This window comes from Condylura cristata, unplaced genomic scaffold, assembly GCF_000260355.1.
Source record: "Condylura cristata isolate star-nosed mole 26May11 unplaced genomic scaffold, ConCri1.0 scaffold00002, whole genome shotgun sequence".
NCBI lineage: Eukaryota > Metazoa > Chordata > Mammalia > Eulipotyphla > Talpidae > Condylura > Condylura cristata.
Window position 1 is genome coordinate 79366844 of NW_004567103.1, and position 27530 is coordinate 79394373.

Sequence of the window (27530 nt, forward strand, 5' to 3'; positions counted from 1 at the left end):
ATATTCCATCAGGTCTTTGTTCTCATGCTTAGCAGATGACAAATTTATTGTGATGATAGACATTTGATGCGAATTCATTTGACTTTCTGTTTGTAAACCCACTGACTTACCTTGTGTGTACCTCTGAGGCAGACACTGCTATTTCCAACCTAAAACAACCCCTTGCTCTTGGTCATCAGAGTCCTAATTTCCTTGGGTGCTGGAAGCAGCTATCTTCATTTCAGATAAGTGAATCCTGATTTAATCTGGGGATGATTTTTTAAGTCCCAATTTTAAGGTAAAGTGAGATATCAAGAAGTCGCTGGAAGAACTAGAATAGTTTTTCTTTCTTGTAAGAGGGAGCTCTGTGAGGAGAAGCTCTGTTCTTCACTAATCCATGTTTCCTGACTATGAATTGGTCATGCAAAGATAAGTTGCCAGAGCTGCTGCAGCCTCTTGCAACCATGAGACAAAGATGATGCAAATCACAGGGCTGATAATTCTGATCCCGGCCAATGTTGAGCTGTCTAACTATTGATAACAAAATGCTATCTCCTGATTTCTAAAAATTGAGTTCAAATCACAATGCTGGAGGATCTATTCCTTGATAGATTTTCTAATAGATACAGTATCTCCTTTCATTTTTGATGCAACAAAACACCTTCTGGGACCTAACTTTATCCATTTCCTTCAGTGTTTCCCTCTGTCATGGTCTACTTCCTATATAAGTGTGTGTATATATATGTGTGTGTGTGTGTATACGGTTTAAAAAAATTTGCCTTTCTATTGCCTTTTCTTAGGAGTATTAAGACACGATTAAGATTCTCCTACCTTAATAAAACAACATCAGGGCCCTCCCTGGTGGCGCAGCAGGTTAAAGCACTGCACTGAGAAGCTAAAGCCATTTCAGCATGAGTTCGATCCCCACCCGCCCCGGAGGTGACCACATGGTGCAGCAGACCCGACTACTCCTGACCCGCCTGCCCCTCCCCTCAGCAGTGTACTTTGTCCATCTGCCTGTTCTGCTCCTCTCTCTGTCTCTGGTGAAGCCTCTCACCACTCCTGCACTTCTGGCCCGTACCCCAGTTCTGTATACATAAATAAATAAATCTTTAAAAAATAAAACAAAACAACATCATTCTAAAACCCTTGCTTTCCAGGTATTTCCTGAATTTTCATGTTGTCAATACTAGGTCTTAAGTGTTGCCTGCACTTGCTATCTACTCTGCTCCCTCACATTGGCATTCTGAATTCCCTTTCTACTCCACTGGAACTTGCCCAGACCTCCCAGCCTTCCACTTTGCCCACTTTGTCCAATAAATGTTACTTCTCAAATTTTTGGCTTCCTCAACACTGTGCTCTCTATGGCACTTCCTCCCACCAGTCCAGCTGATTTCTAGTCTTTTGTATAAAGAACCTTTCTTCTACCCACATCTTAGAGGGTTTCTGCACTCTCTTCTGAATTTGCTCCTGTTTTCTGGGAAATCTCATTGGTGGCCCAGCAGTCACTTATAAGTCATACTCCTTCAAATTACTATTGCTGCTCCAGAATTTTCCTGATTTGGTATTCATAGGTTCATCTGCTTTCATAGAACCCCACTTGGGTATTTCGCAAAAATCTCCAACTTTGCACATCCAAATTTAATTTCAGCATCATCCATCAAAACTTCCTATCAATAAAACACCTTTTGCCTAGATGCCTAGGCCAGAGAGCTGGGAACCACTGCTGACTTTTTTCTTTCCTCCACCTTTTTCCAATCTTTCATGCCTTGATATTTCTAAGCATCTCTCTGCTTTCCTTGATGACCTGTAATTTCTCCCTCAGTTAATTTTCTGTAAGTCTTTCCACACTTGTCTTCTTAGCTCTCTCTTGCCCTAGTCCAACCCATTCTGGGTTCTTTCATAAAATGCATATCCAATCTTGTGTGTCAGTCTCCTGCTCAAACTATTTTGGGCTCTTACAATGTGGCCCAAATTCATTATTGTGATTAACAAGTCTTTGTCTTTTGGTTGCTTTTTCCTTATACTCTCCAGGGAATTCAGCCCTTCCTGGACTCAATCCTTGCCATTCAGAGCCTCCTGCTCCCACCTCTCCTGTGCAGAACCTCCTATTGTCAGCCCTTCCTATTCAGAGCCTCCCACACCCACCTCCTCTGCCCCACCTGTGTAGATGACTAACTTGTCTCTGGAAGCTTAGCTACCACCTGCCTCTCCCTGTTCCTCCTCACTCATCCCCTGGGTGGGAGGCACTTCAATGTCCTCTATCTCACTCCCATCTTAGACCACTGAACTCATTGAATTCAAGTTATTTCTTTTTGTGCCTCTATCGCTATTAAACTGAAAGCTCTATGAGGGCACAACTTGTATTTGACCTGTTTAGCATTTGTAGATGCTTACTCAATATTTGTGCAGTGACAAGAATAACAGCGTGAACAAGCAATCTTAACATGCCTAGAAAACTGGTTTCCCATTTTGGGTTTCTGAAGCTTCTGTCATGACTGGATTCTTCATAAATGGAGCCTGAGGGCTATTAAACATGGTTGGTAATACCCTGTCAGTGTCCTGGGACCCTAAAGGAGAGGTTCCTAGCATTTGAGATGTCTTTGAGATTGGTAATCTGCTCCGTCTCTGCTGGAAATTTCAAGAGAAAGTTAGAGCCGATTCCTTCTGAATAATCATTTGTTATTTTTTTCACCAAATATATATGTTTGAAAAACAATGGTTGACTTAGAAGAATTTCTGAGAATACATATCACAAATAAACAATTACAAAGACTAGAGAAATTCTGGGGGTGGAGTATTAGGAAAGGTTCTCAGAGAAAGGGATGAGCTCATTGAGATCTAGAGGCTAAGGCCAGGATCTGAGAGATAAGAAGTCCAGGTGCAATGTGGGAAGAACCATGGCCAGCACTGGAAGGGGAAGCCAGGGAAACCCAAGCCATGGTCTCTGCCTTCTGGAAATGTAAATATAAGCTAACAGGGCAAGGTGGCCTCCTATGAAATGATTAAGAAACATTCTATATCTAAATGGATGAAATTGAGTTTCAATGCTAAAAGTAGTTCTACAAGATGAGATGACTGAGTTTAGGTTCTGGGAAACAAGTAGAGAGCTTTGAGTTGTCTATGAAAAGGTGAGGCCTCGGGATGGGAGCCTCACACCCCAGGGATGTCTCCTTGTGAAGTGAGTTCTCCATTGTTGGAGGTATTTAAGCAGGCCCAGAGGACCGCTTATGGAGATTTGGTGACTAGCTGGGGGAAAGGAAAGAAAGTGCACACACAGGGAAGAACAGTATGTTCCAAACTTCAATTGTTATATTCTTTTCATGATTTTTGTGTTGCTACGCCTTGACTCCAACTTACTGTTCTAACAAAAGAGAAAGATATAGAGGTCATGCTAAATGAAATTAGTCAGAAGGAGAAAGACAAATGCTGGAAGATTTCACTCATGTGTGGATATAGAGAAACAAAGAAACAGACAAAACCAAACCAGTAACAAACCCTGAAAGTATCACTATAGAATTGAGGCTACCAGGCAGGGAGGGAGGTGGTGGAGCAAAGTGTGGAGGGGGCCCAACGCATTGTGGTGGAAGATTATGGGGTGCCTTAGTGGTGGGTGTGCTATGATAACAAAGATTTGAAGAGTTGTAAAGCCATACCTATGAATCATATATGGTGTTGTACAGCAACATTAATGCAGTAGAAAATTCATGCACTTAAAAAAGCAGAGAAAATGTACATGTAAAGGAAGTCAGTGCAGGTTGACATTTTTATTAAAAACATCTCCAACATTTATTAAGTAAATGTAGCAAGGCATAGAGGTTGTGATGGAACCTCTCACATGTGTGTGTATATATCTATACAATAGATATATAAATGTAGATAGATAGATGTTGATATAGATATATAGTTAGAAAGTATAAAATGAATTGGTTACTGATGCCTCTCCTGTGGGGTACTGACAAACCAATACACGGTAATGTTATCTATTCAAATAAATAATGAAAATCGCTATCAAGTATGTGCCCACTTTATCAATTAAAATGCATTCCATTTACCCACAGAAAAAAAGGACTTTATGGAAAGATAAAGGAAAGCAACCCCTGGTAGTTACCAAACTTTTTTTTTTACATATTTTCTAAATTTCTACAGGGAACACATACATGGTTTTTGATGGATAATCTATGTTTAATGATGCTCTTAAATACGGGGAATAACGGGGAATAAAACAGACAGCAAGAGCTAAACATACACGTAGAGGGTAGAGATGGAAAAATCCTAACAGTGAGTATTTATTTATTTATTTTTAGGCTAAGAGAACTTTATTATGGCCCATACTTCAGGGGGTTCATACACACACACACACACACACACATGTGCACACACACATATGCACATACACACATGTACAAAACCAGACAGACACATATAACTAATACTGCTCAAGTTACTGGCCACTGAGTGGCCCTGGAGTTGAGAAGAGGCCCAGAATTCTGCTGTGGTCTCCCTCTGCAGTCTCTCATTGCAGGCAGGTCCCTTACTGGTGTCCTGGGGGCAGCACCTTCAGACCTCTAGGCCAGGACCCTTTTTAGGCCAGGTCCTCTCCGAGTCCACTCTTCAGCGTGCGTCTCAAAGACTTGTGGTTGCCACGGGAACCACATCCGTTCCTGGGCAGCTAAAGCCCGAGGATTGCTCTTGGTCACTGACTGCACCAGCAGATCCATGATCTCACCAGAGGTGTCACTAGGTAAATTGGAGCCTGGGGATTCTTCTGGGGGTGCAGTGGAGGGTTCCACTGCAGTGGCCATAATTGGGGAACTGCTCTGGACCATGCCTCTGCTGCGGCGGGCACATGTAGGGTCCTCAGGCCTGCTGGTCAGCAGGCTCTTCATGTCAGCATCCCCTCGGCCTGGCCCGCTGCCCACTGCCAGTGGGACAGATGGGTTGCAGGGAGCTTCCCCAGCCACACTTGAGAACTTTTCTGTCTAGGTGATCATGCAACCCCGGGTCTTGTTACGCTCATAGTACATGGCCAGCTTCTTCGCTGCTGCAGCACCTGTTCCCAGCAAGTATGATACTCCAGTGCAAACTCACGCAGAGTGTGGCAGAACTGCATGATGCGCACTTCCCGGGCTGCCTGTGCAGTGTAACCCAGGTAGAGCAGGAAGGCATGGAACCTGTTGCAGACACGGCGGTGCACCACCTTCAACCTGGCTACGCAGCGGGCACACTGGCCCAGAAAGTGGATAAGGCGGGTACACAGGGCTGGCGCCAGTTCGTGCTTGGCTAGGCCCCCAAGACTCTCCTCACCTGCCCAGCTCTGCTGTTTCAGTTGTCCCAGATTCTCATTCAGCTCCTCAAAGTCCACCTTAGCACAGCGGGTCAGAGCAGGGATTTCTGAGCAGAGATCGGAGGAATCGGTGGGGTCTGGAGCACCAAGGAGCAGAAATAGTGCAGCAGTGACTGCCAGCGTACCGTGTCCTTCACCTCTGACACCTTCTCCAGGTAGCTCAGCTCAAAGCTGCTGCTTTGAGCCATTGAGGAAATTGCCCAAAGCCAGCAGAGTGGCCAGGATGCAGCAGAAGGTGGCATTTTGCACCAGCTGTTCCATGCCCACTTTGAGGTCAAACAGTGGCTCTGAGATCTCCTGCTCCATGCCATCATAATCCAGTTTAAGGGCCCAGAGTTGCAGGTGGGCAGCCAAGCCTCCGATGGAGGTGAGGGTCATCAGGAAAGTCTCAGCTGGACCCAGGGGGATGTCAGGGTTGGCCAGCTGGGCCTCCTCAATCTTCTGCCTCTCCTCCTCCATGGGCAGCATGGTCAATAGCTTCTCAATGCCATCCTTGCTGACAGCAAACTCATCAAAGTTTAAGCAGGGCAGCTTTAATGACTTGGACAAGTGGCAGTGTGGTTAGGCCAATGTAGATGGCATTGCTGCGCTTGGGGTCCAGCACTACAGCTATCGTCCGGCAGCCCTCACTAGCTTTCTTGGAAGGCAGCATGTCCTTGATGCGAGACTCAAACAGGTGTTCCAGTGGGGCCATGTCCACTGATACAGGCCCCAGTGAAGCCCACAGGGTAGGGCAGGGCCCAAAGTGGCTCCCAGAGCCCCCATGGCCCCCAACCAGTTTTAGCTCTCGCCAGAAGAGTTTTACTGTCTTCCTCTTGGTGGGGAGGGCTAGGCTGTCAGGTGCTGAGGAGGGAAGAGGGGCAGCTGGAGGTAGAGGTGGTGGAATGGGCCTTTGATGGGTGGAGGAGGTAGGGGTGTGGGGTGGAGGACAGGAGGAGGAGGGGGCCTCCAGAGAGCAGGGGCAGTGGGGGTGGCGGAGGTGGGGTTCCTGTGGCAGCCTCTGCAGTCTCCATGTCCAGCATGTCCTGGTCTTCATCCTTTCCCAGATCTGAGAAGTCCAGGTCCCCAATGCAGAGCTTGGATGTATGGGTAGGGAGCTCCTGGGTGGGCTGAACCTTGGGGCTTGGTGAGACTGGTGGCTCCTTGGGCTCTGGCTCAAGACTCTGCTGGGCCTGGAGCAGAACTTGGGGGATAGGGCTATGGGATGTTCTGGGTACAGAGGCCAGCTCAGGGGAGCCCCATAGTTCCCGGGTATCTGGGTGCCTATCTGGACCCAGCAGATTTTCCTGATTGAAAAGTTCTAGACCAGGGATTGGAAAGGAAGGACTTGCAGTGAGGCTCCTCAGTGTAGGGAATGGCTTTGACTGAGAAAGATTCCTGGGGCTGGAGAGCAGGGTAGCACCTATGGCAAGGGGATGGGGACCTTGGAGGTGACACAGGGTAGAATCGAGACTGAGGCAAGATGGCAGCAACAGGGTGTTAAGCAAGTCACTGTCAAGGTCACTGTCTTGCACAGTTCTGAGGGCACCTTTAGTTTGTAATTACAAATACAACCTCAATAGCTGGACATGGTGGGCCTTGGAAGGGACTCGGTGAGTTGAGGGAAAGCTGAGGTGGAGGGGTCCCACAAGTGAGAGTTGAGAGTGCACAGGGAAGAGGTAGAGGCTTAGAAAGGGCCTTGCAGTGGGGTGATAATCTAGATAATAGGGGAAGGCAGAATGCTGGTCTGGAAAAATCTGACCTGGATGAACTTATGTCTGATAGCAACAGGTCACAAGGACTGTTGTCCCGATGTGGAATGTGACCAAGATATGCCTACCAGTAAGCACCAGACCAAAGTGTTTGCCACCTAATCACCACCATTTCTATGGTGGCAGCATGCCATGATTCAAGCAACACTGGCTGGAGTAGAGGTTGAATTCGATGACCTGGGAGGTCATAGAACACAAGTAGGAACTTGAGTTTGGGCAGCTAAGAAAAGTCCTGTGTAACAGAAGTAGTTGAAGTATGGGGAGGATCATGGTTTCTGTAAATAGAGATGACAGAAGACAAGGAGAACTATGGAAGGCAGGGCAACCTCTAGAAATTGACTTAATGAGTGCAAGATGGGCCAATGTGAAGGGCTGTGGGCAGCCGAGGGAAAGACAACAAAGCCATCTTTCTTTTTCTTCTCATGGTTAGTGGAGGGGATCACCACTTAAGTATAATTTATTCATGTCAACTTAGCCTTCCATCCTGACTCAGTGTTGAAAATTCCAGTGAATTAAAGGCATATCTTTCACACACACTGACCAGACTCTCAGGATTTCTTAAATTTGAGGTTCTTAAACATTCTTTTCCATAGTTCTAAAAGCTTAACACTGTATTGGTCTCTGCGATTCCATTACAAATAGGTGTTTCCTTCTCCTTTCAAACTAGTCAACAAGAAGACACAATTGCTTTTCTCCTAATTTGCCTTAGAAGAAAATGACATTTGCCTATACAGTTCTATTTTTTTCCTTTTGGTTTTTAATTATAAAAAGCTTCTAGCGGCTGATTTATTATATAGGGAACAAATTGTGTCTTTGAGACCCACTGCACTGTAATTACTTGAGTTAGCACTGCAGATATCTATGCAGGGGCCAGCAGTCAATTTTGACTCAGAATAGATAATACACGGACTGCTATTAAGTTTAATGTAGATTAATGTGAGTTGCTTCCCTTTGCACGTATGTATGCAGGTACCAATAATTAAGATTAATTTCCACTAGATAGAATGGCCTTCATTGTGCACAGTGCCAGAAAATGCTCCTTTAATAGCTGTTAATTGAATATATTTGCTTTGATGGTGAAATCCTGATTAGTCTTGTTACCCTGAAAATTCCCCTCCTTGTTCCCCCACCTTCCTCTAACTCCTTAGAAGAAAAAGAGATTGACAGCATCAGAGTCAGAGCTTCGGAGGTGATGAACTTTTGTGAACACTCCACCCAAACCCATCTCCTGCATTCCACTGTTGAGTGAATGAATCAGTCTTAGCTGCTTTTACTTACTGAGTGCCTACTATGTGCTAGGTACTTTATTTCTATGTCTGTTATTAAAGATAGCACTGTTAGATGAAAATAACTACAGAGGTTGTAAATATGAGGAACTTGCGCTTCAACCATGTTAAAATTAAAGCATTTGCCCAGATCACTGCTAGTCAATGAGCAAAAGGGGACCCCAGCCTGGCTACTTCTGGGTGAGTCAATAAGGATTTCACAACTTGCCGATTTCACAACTTGCCAAAGGGGCAGAACTTTTGGCATGGTGGCTCTTTCTTTTCTGTTTTCCTATTTTTCTGAGGGCCTGGGAGCCTAAACTAAATCAGCATCTTCCCTGACTTCTCTGCCTCTATCTAACCTGTTGTTTCCTCTCCTCCCTATCCTAAACAATGGAAAGGTAATTAGAAAGAAAACAGAGGCTATTTGAGTTGATCAAAAGCACCTGACAAAAGTCCATTTCTTCAACAAGCCCTAAAATCTCACTTAGGTGAGGCAAGATTGTGATACAGTTATAGTTTGGAAAGAATGTTCTACATCCCTTTCCATTCCACTTTACAATGAGAGAGACCTTCTTTATATCTTCATATTTTTTAGGCAGCCTAGGTACTCTTATACAAAACAAAAATTCCTGGTAATCATAACCTTAAGTAGCTTCTATTGGCTGACTCTGGTGGAAAAGTGATTTGGTTGAAAAGATCACATGAGGAGCTAAGTCTCCAAGAAAAGCATGTTGATCTCATTAAAGCTAAAATCTTGATGGAGTCTCTAGTCAACCTGAGGTGTGATTTGGGGTCCCAGAGAGAGGGGTTATATAAGGTGCCCAGTTTGCCACTCATGTGTGGCTAAATGTGAAGACTTCTCTTTAGCTTGGGAGAGCTAAGTTGCCTCAGTCATGAATGAATAAGTTGTGTGACTCTGGTCAGCTTACTCAGCCACTCTGAACCCCAATCCACTTTCCTCCAATCCCACTGATCTCCAGGCTTTTTTGATGTCGTTTCTTTTCTTTTCTTTTTTTTTTCCAGAAAGAAAGCAAGATGATCTGCCTTAAGCCCTCCATCAAGGCAGGGTTTGGCACTTTTAAAGAATACCACTTCCCTTCCCATTTCTAGGAAATGTTGCAGTCTTGTAGAATTTAAGGCAAAGCAACAACCTTTATGACATTTTTTTTTTTGGAGGGAAAAGGGGGAGAAAAACCTCACTGAGCAGAAAAAAATATTTCCCCTAGTTCTCTTAGGGAGGAGTCATTCAAATCCCTCTTCATCTGTAAAATGAGAAAGTTGGGCTCAGTTGTGGGAGCGCCACTGCATTTGATAGGGCAATTTGTCATTGCACAAGCCCACTTACAGTTTAGCATAACCTGCCCTGGCCACTAATTGCCACAGCGCTCTCAGTCATTGCCAGGAGTCTCTGAGTGCCTCTGGGAGGTACTCTGTTTTCCACTCCAATTGAGAAGTCCAGGCTGAGTCTTCCAATTCTATGTAATATTTCTCATGGGTTTCTTTCCCTAGAGTGTGGGGGCTTTGTAATTCAGGCCTGCCTTCCTGGAAACAGACTCTGGGGGTCTCAGGACATCTATGATCAAAAGTCTGGTAACCTTGGCTATGGAGTCCAACTTGGATTTGAATCCTACTTTGGCCATTTATTAACAAAGATCATGTGGAAATTACAAAATTCGTGGAGCCTCAGTTTTTTCATCTAAAAGGGGGGAAAATAAAACCTGTCTTGCCGAGGGAACTGCAGGATCTGTCAAATAGTGTTGCAAAGCAAGCAGTGCATGGTAGGTTTGCAATGAAGAGCACTGTTGTTAGGGACAAGAGTGGTTTATGAAAAGGCAAACATCTTAGACTCATGGCAGGGATGAGACTAGAGAAAGATGGACTGACACTAGTTGTGGAAGACAACTTGAGAGTCTGTATGTTTTATCTTAGGACAAAGACAAGGAGTAAGAGTGTCTGGAGTTCCTGTATATCTTCAGAATACTTGACTTGTTCCTTCAGATATATTTCTGCTGTGGTCAACCCAGAGTGACAGAGGTGGGATAGTGGTTTTCAAACCTCAACTGTCCATGCTGGCCACAGCATCTGGGGTGCAGGCCTGCAACAGATGGGCATGCTTGGGTTTTAGTTGGCCTGTAACTGAGTGTGGTTCCAGCACCTTCTGCTCAGGATGCATTTAGCAATTTTACTAAATTGCACAGACATGACGTTTTGCAATAGAGGACATTATGTAAAGTGGAAGAAGTCAGGGAGAAGACAAACACCCTATGACTTCATTCCTGCATGGTAGATAAAGAAATAAAATAAACAAATGAACACAACAAAACAAAAACCCATTCTTGGACAATGAGAACAAAATTGTGGTTAACAGAAGGGAAGGAGGATAGGGTGTGGGAGGGGCCAATTGTATGGTGATGAATGGAAATTAGGCTTTTGGTAAGGATCATAATATATAATGTTGAGATAAACAGTTGGACACCTAAAACCAATATTATATTATAATACTATGTTACATCAATAATAAAGCAAAAGGAAAAGAAAAAGAAAAAATAGCCAGAAGATGAGAATACTTAGGAGAAGGACTGTAGATACCAACTTTGACAGGAGATGTGGATTTAGAAGTTTGCACAAAGGCAAAGAACAAGACCACAAAAATTGGCTTTTCAAATACTAACTTTTTGAGACAGTCACAAGAAACAGGGCCTGGAGGAGAGGGGTCTGGATGGGGCCCACAACATAAAAATCAGAGATACCAGTAATTCTAGAACTGGGCAAGCTGACAGAGTGAAGCCCTGGTGGCTGCGAGGTGCCTGCTGTGGACTAGATGTGCGGGCAATCCATGCAAGCTCAATGGGCTTTCTTAGGAACACTCACTGTAGAGCTGTGGAATTTAATCCTGTGAGTATGTGAGTATGTGGTTGGTGAGAATAGTTGGGAAACGACGTGGTCTAACATTCTGGCTTGGGTGTAAACTGGCCCCCTGCTGGGGTACATGCCCTCCTCTGGGGTCATACGTGAAGTTGGTCAATAAGTTCTTTTAACAGCTAGTGAGACTGGCATTGCTCTAGGCCTGGAGCTTACAGTATTCCATCATTAAAGGGCATTGTCAGACAGGAAGCGTCTGCTGGTATTTCTGCTTTGAGTGGAATGTTTGAGATGGAATGGCAGATGTATAGAAGGACAGGTAGATGGAGGAGAAGTGAGAAGAGGAACAAAAGGAAGGAATGAAAAGAGAAATGAAGGTATGTAACCTGAAGCAAAACTGAATCCGTAGTGCTCTTTTCAGTTTGGGTTTCATGTTTAAGAACAGAACTGCAGGGATGAGAACGTCCAGAGATGATGAGGAAAAAGGAGGACTCATGAAGGAAAAAAGTTATCCAACTCAAGATGGCAAAAAGATGAGCTGGGCCGTGCTCAGTGCGATCACACGCATAAAACCAACCTGGCACATCCCTTACCCTCTTGGATTTTCATGAAATAATCAAAATGCTCCAAGAAGGTAGTTTAACACAAATTAAAAGGAACATTTCTTTTTATTCTATTACATTACTATACGGAACATGAGTGGTTATGGATTGGAATTATGACTGAGACTAATGGTGGGATTTACATGGAGGCAGATTTAGATTAATTCATCATTAAGCGACTGTCCAGAAACAAGGTTGACTTCCTTGTGACATCTTGAGCATGGTGCCTGCAGATGAACCATCAGGTAGGTGGTGAAAATAATTCCTGAACTGAGTCAACGGTTCAACCAAAATCTTCTCAATTCTCCTTTTAATTCCTAGGTTTTATGTTTTAAGAATCAAAGAAGACTTTCATAAATTCTTATATGGCAGGTCCCATTACACGTTCTTCTTGGAGGCTGAAATACAGTATAATACAAATTTATGGAGTAATGTCAGGGAGGAAGGGGAGAGAGAAGAAAGATAAAGGATACCTGAGGCCCTCCCTGGTGGTGCAGCGGGTTAAAGCACAGCACTGAGAAGCTAAAGCCACTTCCGCATGAGTTCGATTCCCGCCTGCCCTGGAGGTGACCACATGACAAGGCAGACCTCTCCTGACCCGCCCGCTGCTCCCCTCAGCAGTGTACTTCATCGATCTGCCTGTTCTGCTCCCCACTCTGTCTCCGGTGAATCCTCTCACCTTCCGATCTCTGGCCTGTACCCCAGCTCTGTATGAATGAATAAATAAATCTTAAAGAAAAGGATACCTGATATGTATTGTGCTAGGACAAGTATTGAAGTTAATATTGTCTCATTTAGCCCTCACGGATACCCTGTGAGGGGTGTGATTAGATGCTCAGAGGGGTTAAGTGACTGGGGCAACACAGTTCCCTAGCAGCACTGTGGGCTTTTGCCTAATTTTTCTAAAGCCCAATCTGAGCTCCCTCTGTGATGCCATGTGTTTCCTAAAGATGCCCTGGCACTTTTAGGAGTTTCTCACCCTTGAATGTCCCCTAGGCATTGCTGCCCAGCCAGCATGGTTGACTCTGGCTCTGAAGTAATTAGCATTTTATCTTCTGAGGTGACAACCATCTTACCTTCTGCTGTTATCTTAAGGATTGCTCACCTCAGGGCTGGGTTGTATAATGGCTGGTGAACTGGAGTGCATTCACACAAGTTGGAGATTTCCTCCAGCTGCTCAACTGCAAAGTACCTCAACTCTCCCAATCATCCCCTTGACAAATGCATCCAGGAAATCCTCAAGTAACACTTTTTTACTTATAATTCTTTGCTACAGTACTTCTTTGTTTCTTATCTCAGGTCAGCTTTGAATGTTTCTGAGACCCAGTTACTTTTTTTTTTTTTTAAAGATTTGTTTATTTATGCTTATAGAACTGGGGTACAGGCCAGAGGTGTGGTGGGTGAGAGGATTCACCAGAGACAGAGTGGGGAGCAGAACAGGCAGAACAACCAAGTTACAATGCTGAGGGGAACACCGGGCGGGTCATAAGAGGTCTTCCACACCATGTGGGTCAGCTCCCTGGCAGGGGATAGAACTGCTGCAGTGGATTCAGAGAGCTTCATAATGCAGTGCTTTAAACTGTTGCACTACCAGGGACAGCCTTGCCAGTTACTTTTTTTTAGAAGGACTGGAAAGAAGGAAAAGTGAAATCATCTCTAAAGTCTTTTAAATTATATAATATTATGTAATAATTGAGATGTAAATATATAATTACATTTAAATTCTATATCTGTATATAGATAGATACACTTATGTTGATACTTAAATCAGCATCTGCTTATCTACATTAATATCAGAAAGAGGCATTTAATTAATCAATAATCTTAAAATAAAAAATTATTATAATATCAATTGTCTGGATTTGGAGGGCATCACTTAGTGATCCCACTATAAATTTACCTAAAATACAGGAAAATAAAATTTCTTTCCTCAAGTTACCCTCAGTGTTTGGTGCAATTTCAGGAGGACTGAAGGAAATTCCCTTGGGGTGAAGCAGAATCATCTGGAAGGTAATGGCCTCCAGCCAAGAGCTGACCAGGAAGGCTTTGGGGGGGGGAGGGCTAGGACCTGATTCACATTTCTGAGCTAGAGTGAGCTTAGCTAGGTTAGCTCACTTCTTTGAACCTCAGTTACCTCACTAGAAAGTCAGAAGAACAGCCTCTACCTTGGAGGGTGAGACTTGGCATGCACAGTGCTTGGGAGAGGTTGGTGCTCCATGGATGATGGCAACGCTGTTCTCATGCAGGTCTGTGTGTCCATCCACACCTCATCCTCAGGGCATAGTCTGCGTCTCTACCTTTGAGGTAGCAAGTGACATGTGGTTACAGTGAGACATTTCGCAAGCATCTGGGTGAGAGGCAAGATCGTCTTGACAATAGAGATGAGAGTCTCTGAAAGGTAACCTCTGGAAAAGCCCTTCTCAAGTGCTCTTATGCAGGCCAGGAAGGTGCAGGGATTTGCCCCTGCCTGTGACTTCACCCCTTGTCACCAGCCTAACCCTCTTCCTGCCACAACAGTCTCTGCTCCCTTCCCAGAGTGCCCTGCGAACTGGCTCTCCAGCCAGGAGGGGGTTAAAACCAACATTTGCAGATAAAGAGGTAAACATATTTACATTCCTCTCTTCACACTTTATGCATATGTCATGCAGTGAATAGTTTTAGAGGTCTGTTTGTACTATCTCTCCAGAATTTTTACAGTCTGGAGGACACAAAATCTCTATAAAGTGACTTATTGAAATAGAAGCAGATTGGTAAAACCGTTTCCCTCTTATGAACTGTGAAGAATGATCCTCTAAATGAAATCAGGAAGGAACTGGACAGAATCTTGTTTAATGGTCTGACAAAATGAATCACAACGATTCCAGACATCCATCACTGCTAAAAGGGAACCACAAATGATCTGTGAACCACTATATATTGATTACCCATGTAGTACAAGTGTCGGATTTAATGTTCACACACCATAGAGAGGCGGCAGGGACAGATGGTGCCTTAACTCTTCTTTGATAGATTTTAATGGTGAAATATTGATTTCTATCTGGCCAAGGCCTGCTGTTAGGGGCCAAAGTCATTTGTTGGGTATTGCCGGACACCCAGTCGGCCCGGCGTAATCAATCATTTTTGGCAAGGCAGGTGAAAATCCGGAGAGAAGCACCTTGGAACCCAAACTGGAGCGTGATGTGTCTCAGTCCAGCCACCTAGAGAAAGAGAGAGAGAGGACTCTTGGAGATTGTGCTTGTAAAGAATTATTAATGATAAGACATGTTTACTGAGGAGAGTCGCAGCGAATCAGAGCTGACATGAAATAGTCTGGAAGCCTCGTGGAGAAAATGAGCCTCTTGCTAAGAGGGACTATATTTTATTTAAACATCCTTCTAAGGCTGAGAACTCAGGTAATCTGTTGTGTTACAAGCCACTGGCTGTTCTTGCCATCCAGAGAGATAACACTGAGGCGCTAATAGGAACACATCAATCACAATCAGGCTGCAATTCCAGTGGTGTCTCGTCCTCCCAGCTCCTCTTTAAGCTCCTTAATAACGGTGATAACATAGTTCGGGGGCTGCTGAGAGGGGTTCTCCCCTCTGAGGGTCATATTCATAAAGTGAATCGCTTGCCAAGTCAGCACCCAGGGGAAGAGATCTGCGCCGGGTCCTCCTTGCGGGGAGCGGAAGAGAAGCAAGGATGCCTGGGGTGCTGTTCAAATCCAACAGGGCAGTTTTCTGTCATCGGTTGCCCCCGTCACTTTCTGTGATGTCACTCCTGCCTCCTTCCCAAGAAGGCGGTGTGAGTGTGTGTGTAATTATCAAGTAACAAGACTCATTTTCTTGGGCAGCTAAGAAAATGATCTTGAAAGCAATTCCCCAGTGGAGCTCTCCCTGTGTTTTGAGTGATGGCTACCTTCTGGCAATAGGGGCACATCTCCCCAAGAATACTGGGAGGGGGAGAGGTCAGGAAGGTGGGGCTGGGGGTATCTTCTTGGTAGCTCTGTGTTAGCATCTGATCTTCACCTGCAAGATCAAGCATGTTTGCCTATTTGATTCCCAGTAGACCTGAGCTGCTTGAGAGTGGCAGTTGTGTCTAATTAATTGTTTTATCCTTAGTTCTAGTACATGGTCATGGGAATCACAAGGTGCTCGAGATTTGAATATGGCTGACTACATATATGTGAGGTGTTTGTGTGGAAAAGAAGTCAGATACACCTTTTGAATGTCCACAAATATACACATTCACAAAGGAATGAACTGACCTTATAAAGACATGTAACATATTTTATATTTAGTTTGTACTATTTACTTTCTATGAAGTGGCATGGCATAATAAATTACAACCTGAACTACTTGGATTCCAGACTCCCCCACACAACAGAGGATGACTTTGGGCAAAATTTTTCACTCTTTGTGCCTCAGTTACCTCATCTGTGAAATGGACATAACAGTACCTATATTTTGAGTTAGATAACATAAAGCATTTAGAATAGCATTTTATAATAGAAAACATAACTGATTTATATATATTTTATAATATATATTTCTGTTTAAATTTTAAATTTAACCAGTCGTTACCTTCAGAAATCTTAATATATGCAAATACCTCTATGTGCATGGAAATACAAGAAGCCTTTATATGGTCGGCAGTAAGAGTCACAACCAATGGAGTGTGGGTGGGTGTTTTGATTCTTTGTAAATTGGCGTAGTCATGTTAGGGCTTCCTGAGTGTGTTTATCTCTGCAAACCTGTTTGCAGGGGTGTGTGTCTCTAGCAGAACAAGTGTGCACATGTTGGTACCACATACAAAAGCATGGTGGGGCTGGACTGCCCCAGCTGTGCAATCTGCCCCAGATGTGAGAGTACAGACTGAAGATTCCGCTTAGATTATCTTGCTTACCTAATGATTTTTGCTTCACTGCCTTGCTCGATTGTGTTCACCAGGACGGCAGGCTATTAAAATGTCAAGGCACATTGAATTGTTGTTATCCAGAAGAGAGACCTTTCCAATCAACCCGTGTTCTGGGGGTTGCATAAACTCAGAGAAGGTGATTGGAGAAAGGTTTTATGGCTTTTTTACATAGATGAGGGGGTGAGCTGAGAGGTTGGGAGAGGGCACAGGGAGGGGGAGAAGAGGTGGGGCAGGAGTTGGGGCTTTATGGCAACTGGAGTGTGATAATTAAAATGCCATCTCCTCAAACAGGTATTGGCGGCTTCTCACCTTTGCATTTCTGGGTAACTGCAATAGGGTCTTGCAATGTAATGCTGTGGCTGAAATAGATGGGGCGGGGGTGGGGGAAGTGGCAGAGGGGATGTGTTCCAAGGATGACTGCAGAGAATCAGAGGGGAGGTACAAGAGGCAATGATATAAGAAATATCAAAGCATTCTGACCCTGCTTGTCAGCAAGGGCAAGAGAAAAACAAAGGTTTCCTTGTCAATGCGCCTCTCCTAGCTCTGCACAGGGCCAAGTTCTGGCATCCAGAGCACTGGTGGGAGTTTTGGGAGTCTCTGCTGGGCCTCCAGCCACAGTGCCAACAGCGTTGCATCTCTGGTCCGCCCACCTGCGTAAGCTGGGACTGTCTGGAGAGGTTCTTCCTTTCAAGCCGTCAAATCTCATTTGACCAAGGATTTATTTTCCTTCCGGGAGAGAGGAAGGAGAGCAGGGGTAAAGGACGTTCTCATAAAGTATCCAGCGATCATCACCATGCTGAAGGCTCTGAGCTGAAACTCCAACTTCCCTGGATTGACTTTTCCCCTTTGTTCACATCATCTCACAGATACTTAGTTTCCCCAGGCCACCTCTGTTTCATTGTTTTGTTTCAAAGAGATGGCTTTGTTTTTGCTTGTGGATGGTTCTACCAAGCTCCCCTCCACCCTTGCCTCGGGCATCATTGACTAGCTCTGAGCTGGGTGGCTGCTGGACAAGCGCCCTCGCCTTTGTCAGTTTATCAGCTGGGCTTTTATTTGCACCCATGGACACACACACACACACACACACACGCATGCACGTGCACACACACATACCAGAGAACATGCGTTACCTACCCATCTGCCAATATTCCTGCCTCCATCCCAGTAAGTCACACCCACCCATCATTCTCAAGTTCATCCCCCTTACCTTTCTAATCCTGTCCTCTGCAGCTGTCCACTTCATTTCCTGATCTCAGGTGCAGCCCATTTTTCTGTCTTAACCCAAATCACCCACACACTCCCACTTTCCTTTATTCTGGTCTTTTTCTCAGCAGGCTGGTCCCAGGCAGAATGCCTTGCAAGGTGATATTCTACATGCCTCTCTGTGGGTCCATCCTGATGGAGCAAGTTTCTGCTCCACTAAGGCTCTGGCCCTTGACACCTGCTGTGGGTCATTTGCTCCATCCTTTATGAACATACAACTTCTCCCTCACAGCATATTCCTTTCAGGTTCTTTCTACTGATGGTCCTTCTGGTCCCCTCCCGGGCTGGATAAGGTGGCCAGCCTGGGGTCCAGTTCCTGGGGTCCTTTATCTCATAACTTTTCTGAAATACTTGTCTTGAACACCTACAGAACTGGTAATTCATCCATTTAATCAAATAGTTATTGACTATCCTCCTACTCTACATATTGACCTATTGTCAAGTATTGGGGGTGTTACAGGGAGAAAACAGACTCAGCTCATGCTCTCAGGGCCTGTAAAACATTCTCTCAGGGCCAGGTGTCATGTTACATTTATTTCTATAATCCGGAGCATACTGATGCTTAATACATTTTGAATGATTGAATAAAAGAAAAAGTTCTCACCCATCCTCACGAACTGTTTCTTTATGTTAAAATCCAAACTCACAACGACAAGCTTGATAGATTTTACATTCTTAAAAGACACAGGTCCTTTTCACCCTTTCACATTCATTTTGTTGTTTGTTACTGTATTTTTTTAAGTTTTATTTATTTATGCCTACAGACCTGGGGTACAGGCCAGAGGTGCAGGGGTGGTGAGCAGATTCACCAGAGACAGAATGGGGAGCAGAACAGGCCAACTGATGAAGTACACTGCTGAGGGGAGCAGCAGGTGGGTCAGGAGAGGTCTGCTGTGCCATGTGGGTCACCACTGGGGCAGGGGATCGAACTCCCACTGAAGTAGCTGCGGCCAGCTTGCAGAGCTGCATCCTAACCTGTTGCACCACCATCTTTCTCCTCCCACATTTCCTTTCCTCTTGCCTCACTTTTTGTTTCCATTTTTCATGCGTTATACCTCTCATCATATTTCTCATTGATTTTGCCCCAATTGATCATGGAATTTGGGCCCATTTTTGCCCCCTTTTCTTCCTCCAGACCACCCTCCCTAAAGGCATTGTCCCATTTGGTGTCATCTGCTTCTGTGTGTGTCTACGGATAGGCCCCTTAAAGCTCAGTGAACTCGCAGATATTAGATCCTTAAAAAGAGTTGGTGGAGGAAGGAAGAAAGGATAAAGGCAGGAAAGAAGGAAGAATTCCTTTTGTGATCCTAGGTCACTCTTTAACTTCAGTGGCTGCACAAGGCCACCACTGGCCCTGACACCCCCTTACCCAAAATCCCCCAGCTAAGGCACTGGCTTGCTGAATGGAGCTGAGGTTGGATCTCCCCACCCTCTGCCTCCTTGACTCCTCTGCAGGGTGCTACGCACAGCTGTAAAAGGCTCCAGGATGCTGACACAGGGTGGGTTTGACTCATGTCCCTTCAAGTGGTTTGGGTTTCTGCTGTTAGTGAAACTCTAACACTGGCCTGCTCTGTGGGCACGCAGCTCCTGCTCACAGAGCTGCAATGAGGCGCAGGTAGGCCCTGCCTGGGGACAGAGTGCCTCTGTGCCACAGCAGTGCAGTCATGTTATAACAGATACAGGTTTCATGGACTCCGCCCCCACTCCAGATACCGGAACTACATATCCCATCAATACCAAGGAGAAGCGCACTGGGACGTGAGGGCGGAGCTGAGCAGCCAGGTTGGGATAAAACCGGACATGTGGGCTCTGGGGCCCTCTTGGCCTGATGCTTCACAGCTGGTCATTTTGGCTCTTGATTGGTTTTCAGTGTGCTATTGGAATCCAAGTCAGCAGAACTGGTAGGATATTCTAGTTAACTTGTATTTCTTTTTTTCTCTGGGTTGTTTCTTTACCTTTCTCCTTCTAAATAAACCCATTATCGAGCCTTTTTGTGTGTGTCCACAGTACGATGAAATCTTAAGCGCTCAGGTGAGGACCCACAGGTAGGCAACCCAATTCACATTGGGGTGCCCTGTAACAGTGTGACAGTAGCTGCTGCCCTCTTGGGGCTAGGGAAAGAGTGCCTTGGCCCCTCAACCCCTAGGCTCGCTCATGGGATGAACTTCTGGCTTTAAATAACTGTAGAGATGACAATTCTATTTATAACTTGTTTTATTAAGTGCCTAATCAATGCTACTTAATTAAATTAAACTAAAGCTAATTAAATTTAACTAATTTAACTAGTTAAAACTAACTAGCTACTACTATTTAAAATTAGTCCCTACTTATAACACTGTGCAATGTGTTTTTGCTCCCCACACATCTCCAAAAACTTTTCTGTTTCACAGATATGGAAATTAAGCGGCAGAGGATTAAAAAAAGTTGGTGGAGGCTACTCTAGCTCTCTGAGGTCTCTTCTCACCTAGGCCCTGAGCCCCGGTATCTGTGACCTGAGGATTCCCTTCGGTGCCCTCCATACCTCTTGGAGAGATCCAGGGGTGAGGTAGGAAAGGGCATCTTAGGTTGGGGGACAGACATGGTTGGAAGAACTGGCTGGGTTATCATTTTGTTTGGCCAGAGCCTGGGCCATATCAACACACAAGGATAATCCTCTGCTGGAAAAGCATCTCTTTTCTTCTTGAAAGAACAAAACAAGAGATGAAACTCTGCACTCCCCGGGTGACGGGGGGTGGGCACACACATTTGGAGAAACTCTGCTTGTATACCTGGAGGAATATGAAACACTTTTGTCACATTTTAGAAACAAAAGAGACAGAAAAAAGTTATGCTTTCATTTCTTCAAGATTCTAATAATAACACAAAGGGTTTCCCCCCCTTGGTCTGCTGCCTTTTCAATAAGGTGCCTTGCTCTCAAGTTACATATATTTCCAATATTTACTGAAATTTCCCTCTCTCCACTGAGAGGTGTTGTTTGCTACAGTTTCAGGGTGAGCAGTTTGGGAAGTGATTTGTTACATAACTTTAAAAAGCTTCATTAGGAATGGTAGCCTTGTAGGCCCAGGGGTGGAGCAGGGGAGCATATGACACAGATCTACAGAAATTGCCAGAAAGACCTGAGTTCAAAATTGCCCTTCTTGTCAGTATCAAATTGCCCTTCCTGTGCTGTCAAATCCTCAGTCTCTCTGAGACTAAATATTTGTATCGGCAAAATGGCGACAATTACAAGTGGCTGACTGGGATGCCCTAAGGAATGACATAATTCACATGTGGGAAGGCATCTGACAAGAACTAGCTCATCCTGGCCTTTCCCTCCATGTTTGCCACCTCTCCTCCTTGTCACCTCAGACACCTTGGCCTCACAGTGACCTGCTCCTGTGGGCACTTGCCTGACTTAGCTCTGCACAACTGTTATGGATTCCATGCCTACGCAGAAAATTCTCATTTAGATTGGTGTGTCCCATACTCCCTATGACAAATGGGGTTCCATGAGAATAAGCTATGTTGTATCTCTGCTTTGAAGATGGGCCCTTTGGGTGCTGCATCTGCGTTTAAGCTGGCAGCTCACAGAGAAAGGGGGCTCTGTTCCACGCTCTATCTCATGATAATGTACCCTTGAAACACTGCATTTGAACCACATTTAACCACTGTAAAAATCTGACAAGAGGCAGTTTGCTTAGTGGTTATGGGCAATGAAAGCAGTCATTGATGCTAAGTGTACAGTCATTGTTACTAAGTGTACACCCATTGATGATTCGTTCAATCAATGTGAGCCTTGGTGTTCTCCTCGGTACCGTAGGGATGACGGAGACTATCTCCTAGGGTTAGTTTGAGGATTACACAAAATTATGGATGTGAAGAGTGAACCCTTTAGATAGATTAAGTGCATTGTAAGCTATATAATATTACTTATAGCCTTTTTTAAGTTTATTTCTTATTTTATTATTATTATTATTATTTTTCAGATTGACTTATTTATGCATACAGAACTGGCCAGAGGTGCAGGGATGGTAAGAGGCTTCAACAGAGACAGAATGGGGAGCAGAACAAGCAGATCAGCAAAGCACACAGAGGAGGGGAGCAGCAGGCAGGTCAAGAGAGGCCTGCCATACCATGCAGGTCCCCTGTGGGCCCAGGAATCAAACTCGTACTAAAGCAGCTGCAGCCAGCTTGTAGTGCTGCATCCTAACACGTTGCACCACCAAGGAGGGCCCAGTTGTAGATTTTATTTTTATTCTTAGTGTTATCTGAAAATCTATTTGTCTATCTACCTATCTGTCTGTTATCTATCTATCTATCTATCTATCTATCTATCTATCTATCTATCTATCTATCTATCATGTCAAATAGTCCTAGTTTTTCCATTATAATTTCCTAAGAGTCTGTTCTTCAAAAAACAATAACTCCATAGACTGATAAAAATTGTGCTGTACCACTTCAAAGAGGACTATCCACTCTGCAGTTTGTGGACTAAATGCATATAATTTCCTCACTTAGCTCTAAAAAGAAACTGGTGCCCATTGACATTTAAAATTTTACCTGCACTTTGCTAAACAAATGACTGAGTCAACTATATGAATAAAAGCAAACTTCTCAGCCTGGAAAAGTTAGTTTATACACATAACAATGTGTATGTTCTTAAAAACAAAGTAGTGATTGTTCTGTCTAGCAATTCTGTTAATTCTAATTAATTCTGTCATCCTTCCTCGTGTCAAAGGATATTTGAAGAAGGTTCTTGTCTGTTCATTTCATAAATATTGGTTGAATCCCAGCCGTCATGGAGGCCAACAACACATAGCTATCCTCAAAAATGTCTCAGCATGGTTGGGGAACCCCCTGGAGCAATATTCTGGAAGAAGCGAACACCTGAGGGCTAGCCCAAGGCCTCTCATCCTGAAGAGCGGCAGAGGAAGGAAAGGCAGGTCAGGGCAAGCTTTGTGGAGCAATAGAGGTAACAGGAAGGAGAAGCACAGGCTGCTTCACTTGAGGGAAGTGACAAGCAAGTGAAGGGAGAGGAGCTCCATGTGACCTCTGTGGCCAGATCACCAGGCCAGAGTCAAGAAGCGTGGATAGATTCCCACGAGTTATAAGTGAGAAGTGACATGATTGGTCTGAGGCTTAAATTACTGCAGAGGTAGAGGATAGAATGGGGCATGGAGGACAGGAGTGCTGCTGAAGCAGTGGACAGACAGTTGCTTCTTACAGCGTGGACCAGCATCTGTGTCACCTGGGGCTCTGTCAGAAGTACAGGCTTTTTTTTTTTTTTAAAGATTTATTTATTTATTTGTACAGAGCTGGGGTACAGGCCAGAGATGCGGAGGGTGAGAGGATTCACCAGAGACAGAGCAGGGAGCAGAACAGGCAGATCGACGAAGTACACTGCTGAGGGGAGCAGCGGGCGGGTCAGCAGAGGTCTGCCACGCCATGTGGTCACCTCCCGGGCAGGCGGGGATCGAACTCATGCGGAAGTGGCTTTAGTTTCTCAGTGCAGTGCTTTAACCCGCTGCGCCACCAGGGAGGGCCCAGAAGTACAGGCTTTTAAAAAAAAAAATATGTATATATAAAACATCATTCTTCATTTTGTATGTTTTTCTTCATCTCAGGTATAATCCCTGTGGACTTCCCACCTCATGCGCCATCACCATAGTCCCGTGTGCTTTTCCCACACCAGTTTTAGTCCTAGTCCCCTCTCCTCCGCCATACAATATCTCTGGTATATAGTTGTTAGTTGATTTTAGTTTTTACTTCATTACAATTACTTCCCTCCTGCCTCCCCCCCCACCTCATCCCTTATACTCCTGCTATGAGTGAAACGATCCAGTATTTTTCTTTTGCTTTCTGGTTTAATTCACTATGCATGGCCCATTCCAGCTCCATCCATATTGCTGCAAGGATAGTGAAGGAAAGGATAAACAGCTGGGACTATATCAGATTAAAGAAATACCTCCGTAGACCTACTGAGTCAGAATCAGCATCAATCTTTTCTCAAGGTCTGGGGTGACTTTTACCCACACTGCACGGGAAGACAGGTCTGGGGTGACTCTTGAAAGGATGGGGTTCAACTGATGTTGAAAAGATGGGGACTGAACTGATGTGGGCAGTGGGATTGGAGATCAAAGGAGGAGAATTTGAATCCTGTCTAAGTCTTTGGTTTCACTGAGCAGTAGAATGACTTAGTAACGAATAATTGAAGAGTTTTTGGCAAGTTCTCTTTAGAAGTTGCTGTGTAAATGTGCATTTTGTGGCATCAGATATGTAAATGAGTTAGCTGCCCAGAATATATGAAGGAGTCCTAAAATGTACTAAAACAATGTGAAAGATGAATTACTTATACATGGCTGTGCTCAGAGAAGGTGCCAAATAAATATTGTTTGAGCAGACAATTTAAAGTTAAGAGGGGGTCTTCTGCCACTTGTTCTAATAGCTTTATGCATATATACTAGCTCTGGGGTGCAGAACCTAGGTGATTGATGGGTAAATGGCATTGGGTCAGTTGGGTTGGCTAGACTTGGGTTGAGGGACACAAAGGGAGGACTGTTTTCATAATAGTTCCATTCATTCAGACATTCATATAATGAATATTAGCATAGAGATTATATGGAAACTTAGGGATGAACCAGGTATAAGTATAAACATGTGTCACAAACTGAAGATGTTGGAACTGTCATGGACATGGATGTGATGTGCGCAGCGAGGACTGAGTTCTGAGAACTTTGCCAGGATTTAGCAGGCAGTCATGGTTAGTTCTTGAACACATAGGTTTGGAGACAGAGACACCAGGATTCCAAACTCTTCTTTCTGCGGGCAATTTGATAAGACTTGTGGCCTCTTGGTGCCTGAGAAGGGAAAGCTTCTCAGAGTGCCTATTGGGATTAGATGAGAATTATGGGCATGGAGGGTTTAGTATAGGCTGATGATCATTATCATCATTTAGTATACACCTTAATTTTGTGTTCTTGTGGGAGAAACAGAGGAAATGTAAAACACATTCTCAGCTCAAGAAATTCTCTAGTTTATGGAAGAGAGTCTGCATGCATGGGAGACAGAACATTGGTGACAGAAACTAAATGCAGGTGCAGGACCATTTGGGGGTGATATTGGTGTGGTGGTGCTCTCCATGCACTGGGGTAACCTGGAAATGCTTTTCAGGAGAGTCTGTAGTTAGAGCAGGGATGTGAGTGAGGGGGGAGAAGTGTCCTACAGTCACTTGAAAAGGAGACAATAGCAATCAAACCACAGGTTTGAGGATGGAAAAATCTGCAGTAGTGTTTCTGTGTCATGTTTGCCTGTAAGCACAGGGATCAGGGGAGAAGGTGGTGGGGAGTTCTTGCTGAAGGTCACCCAAGAGTTGGGTGGCTGAGCTAGGGTCAGAACCTAGTGTCTGAGTCCTGAGCTGATGTCATTCCCCCCTCAGCAGCTGTGCATTTGCACAGGAACCACAGCACCCATGGGGGCTTAGTAGTTTCTGGGAGAGGCTAAACAGTGGGGCCCAGTGTAGCAAGGAAGCTAGAGAGGAGCTAGGGCTCTGAGTCTGGTCAAAGGTAAAGCCCAACTCTGCCATAATTAAATGGTTCCCTGTAGCCTGACTCTTAATGGTTCCTACTGTCTCTTCCCTCTTTCTCTTTTCTCCTCAAATGTGTCCTGAGGGCCTACTGCACGCAAGGTTTCACATTAAATGTAGAAAACAGAACTGAGGAATTCATAGTCTGAATTCCCAAAGAGCAGGAGTGAAGAGGCATTTCAATGGAAAATGAAATTCCACTTAGTTGGCAACCTTGGTGCTGAGCTGAGAGCCTGTAGGAAAGCATGTGATGATTGATTAGCAATGTCTGCCAGGGGTGCAAGAAGAGAACAGTCTGGACATGTTTCCCCAGAAGCTGGTTCTGGACCTTGAGAGTATGTGAGAATACTCAGAACCCTAAAAGATCATGTACAGTAGCTGTTGCAATGACTAGGAAACAAAGACACGGATAAGCCACGCAAAAGCACTAGCAAAAACATCCTAACCAACAAGCATATAGCTTTTCTTCCCCCTTATGAACTCCTGGGGTCACAAGAGAGTTAGACTGTCCAGAGGATAGCTGTGTACAGAGCCTTCTGTATGAGCCTTCAGGGGCTTTTCCTCCACGGAGCCCTCCTGATTTGACCATTGCGCTGTATAGATTATCTTTTGAAAGCCCGCATAACACAGAGTTTATACCCCTTGCATTGCATCTGCCTTGACTTGCACCTCCCGTTCCACTCCTACATTTTGAAATATCAGTGATAGGCCAAAATCTCTGCTCTTTTCCACCTGCAACCTGCCTCCTGCTCCCACTCTCAGGAGATCTTTCAGTTAGTTTTCCCTTTGAGAAAACAACATCTGGGCCTCTGTGGTGGCTTAGGGGTTTAGTTTCAACATTATCACTCCCTGAAGCATGAATTGATCCCGGTCCAGGGAGGCGACCCACATGGCACAGCAAACTCTCCTGTCTCACCTGCTGCTCCCCTCAGCAGTGTATTTCAGTAGACTCACCCCCACCCCCTCCACACACACACACCTCTGGCCTACACCCCAGTTCTATGCATACATAAATCTTTAAAAAAAGAGAGAGGAAAACAACATGCTAAATAATGCAGCACTTACAAAGTAGGATAAGTAGACATGTTAGAGGCTGTTTCTTGATCTGTGCATATTCAGGCACTCTTTAAGCCTAGAGAGTGGCCTCTTTAAGCTTTTTGGGCTTTCTTGCTTTGCTGAGCCTCACTTCCCTTTATGATTACAAGCATGCCTCTGTGATGCTACTGGCTGCTGGTAGCTATCAGGCCTTGACTTGGCCACAAAGCTATATGCCAGCATTTCATAGGGAACCAGCTGGATGCCTTATTAACCTGTGTGTGAATACGTCAGGAACTTGCCCAAAGCCATATAAATCTCACTATCACTGTGTCCTAAGAATTCCTGAGTGTGGAAGCAACATTAGTATAGGAAAAACAACAAAGATGATGGATCCAGTCACATTTGAATTCATATCTTACAGGCAGCATGCTTTTAAATGGGTTACTCTCTTCATTTTAGATTTTTTTTTTCATAAACTATGATATAAATACTACCTCACTTCCTTTCTGGGAAAAATAAGTAAACGAGAACATTTGTGATAATGTTAGCTTTCCCAGAAACCCCAATAGCAATGATTAAATGGATAGCAGTTATTAACTCTTGCTGGAGAATCTATGCTTTTGCAGTTAAGGGCTGGCCTGGAAACTGCTTTCTGTAGAATTATCAAGGAATCGTTTTTTTTTCCACTCACTTTTCTGCCATTCCTAAAGTTTATCCTTATCCTCAAGTTCCAGTATGATTGTAGCTACATTCATATCCTAGCATAAGACCAAGAAGATCTCAAAAAGAGAGGACCAAGGTCATGGACTAGCCATCCTATTCAGATTCTATCCAGATGCTTTCAAATGTTTCCACTTATATTCCATGGACCAGAACCAAGTCACAAGTCACTTGGTCACATACAGTTGCAAGGGAGCCGGGAAAATAGAGTCTTTATCTAGATGGCTGAGTAATCTACTGGCC

General features: G+C 44.5%; 1 pseudogene; it reads right to left on the reverse strand.

The window, feature by feature from the left end:
- Nucleotides 1–4564: 4564 nt before the first annotated feature.
- LOC101630863 lies at nt 4565–12880 on the reverse strand (annotated as a pseudogene).
- Between the last annotated feature and the right edge of the window lie 14650 nt (nt 12881–27530).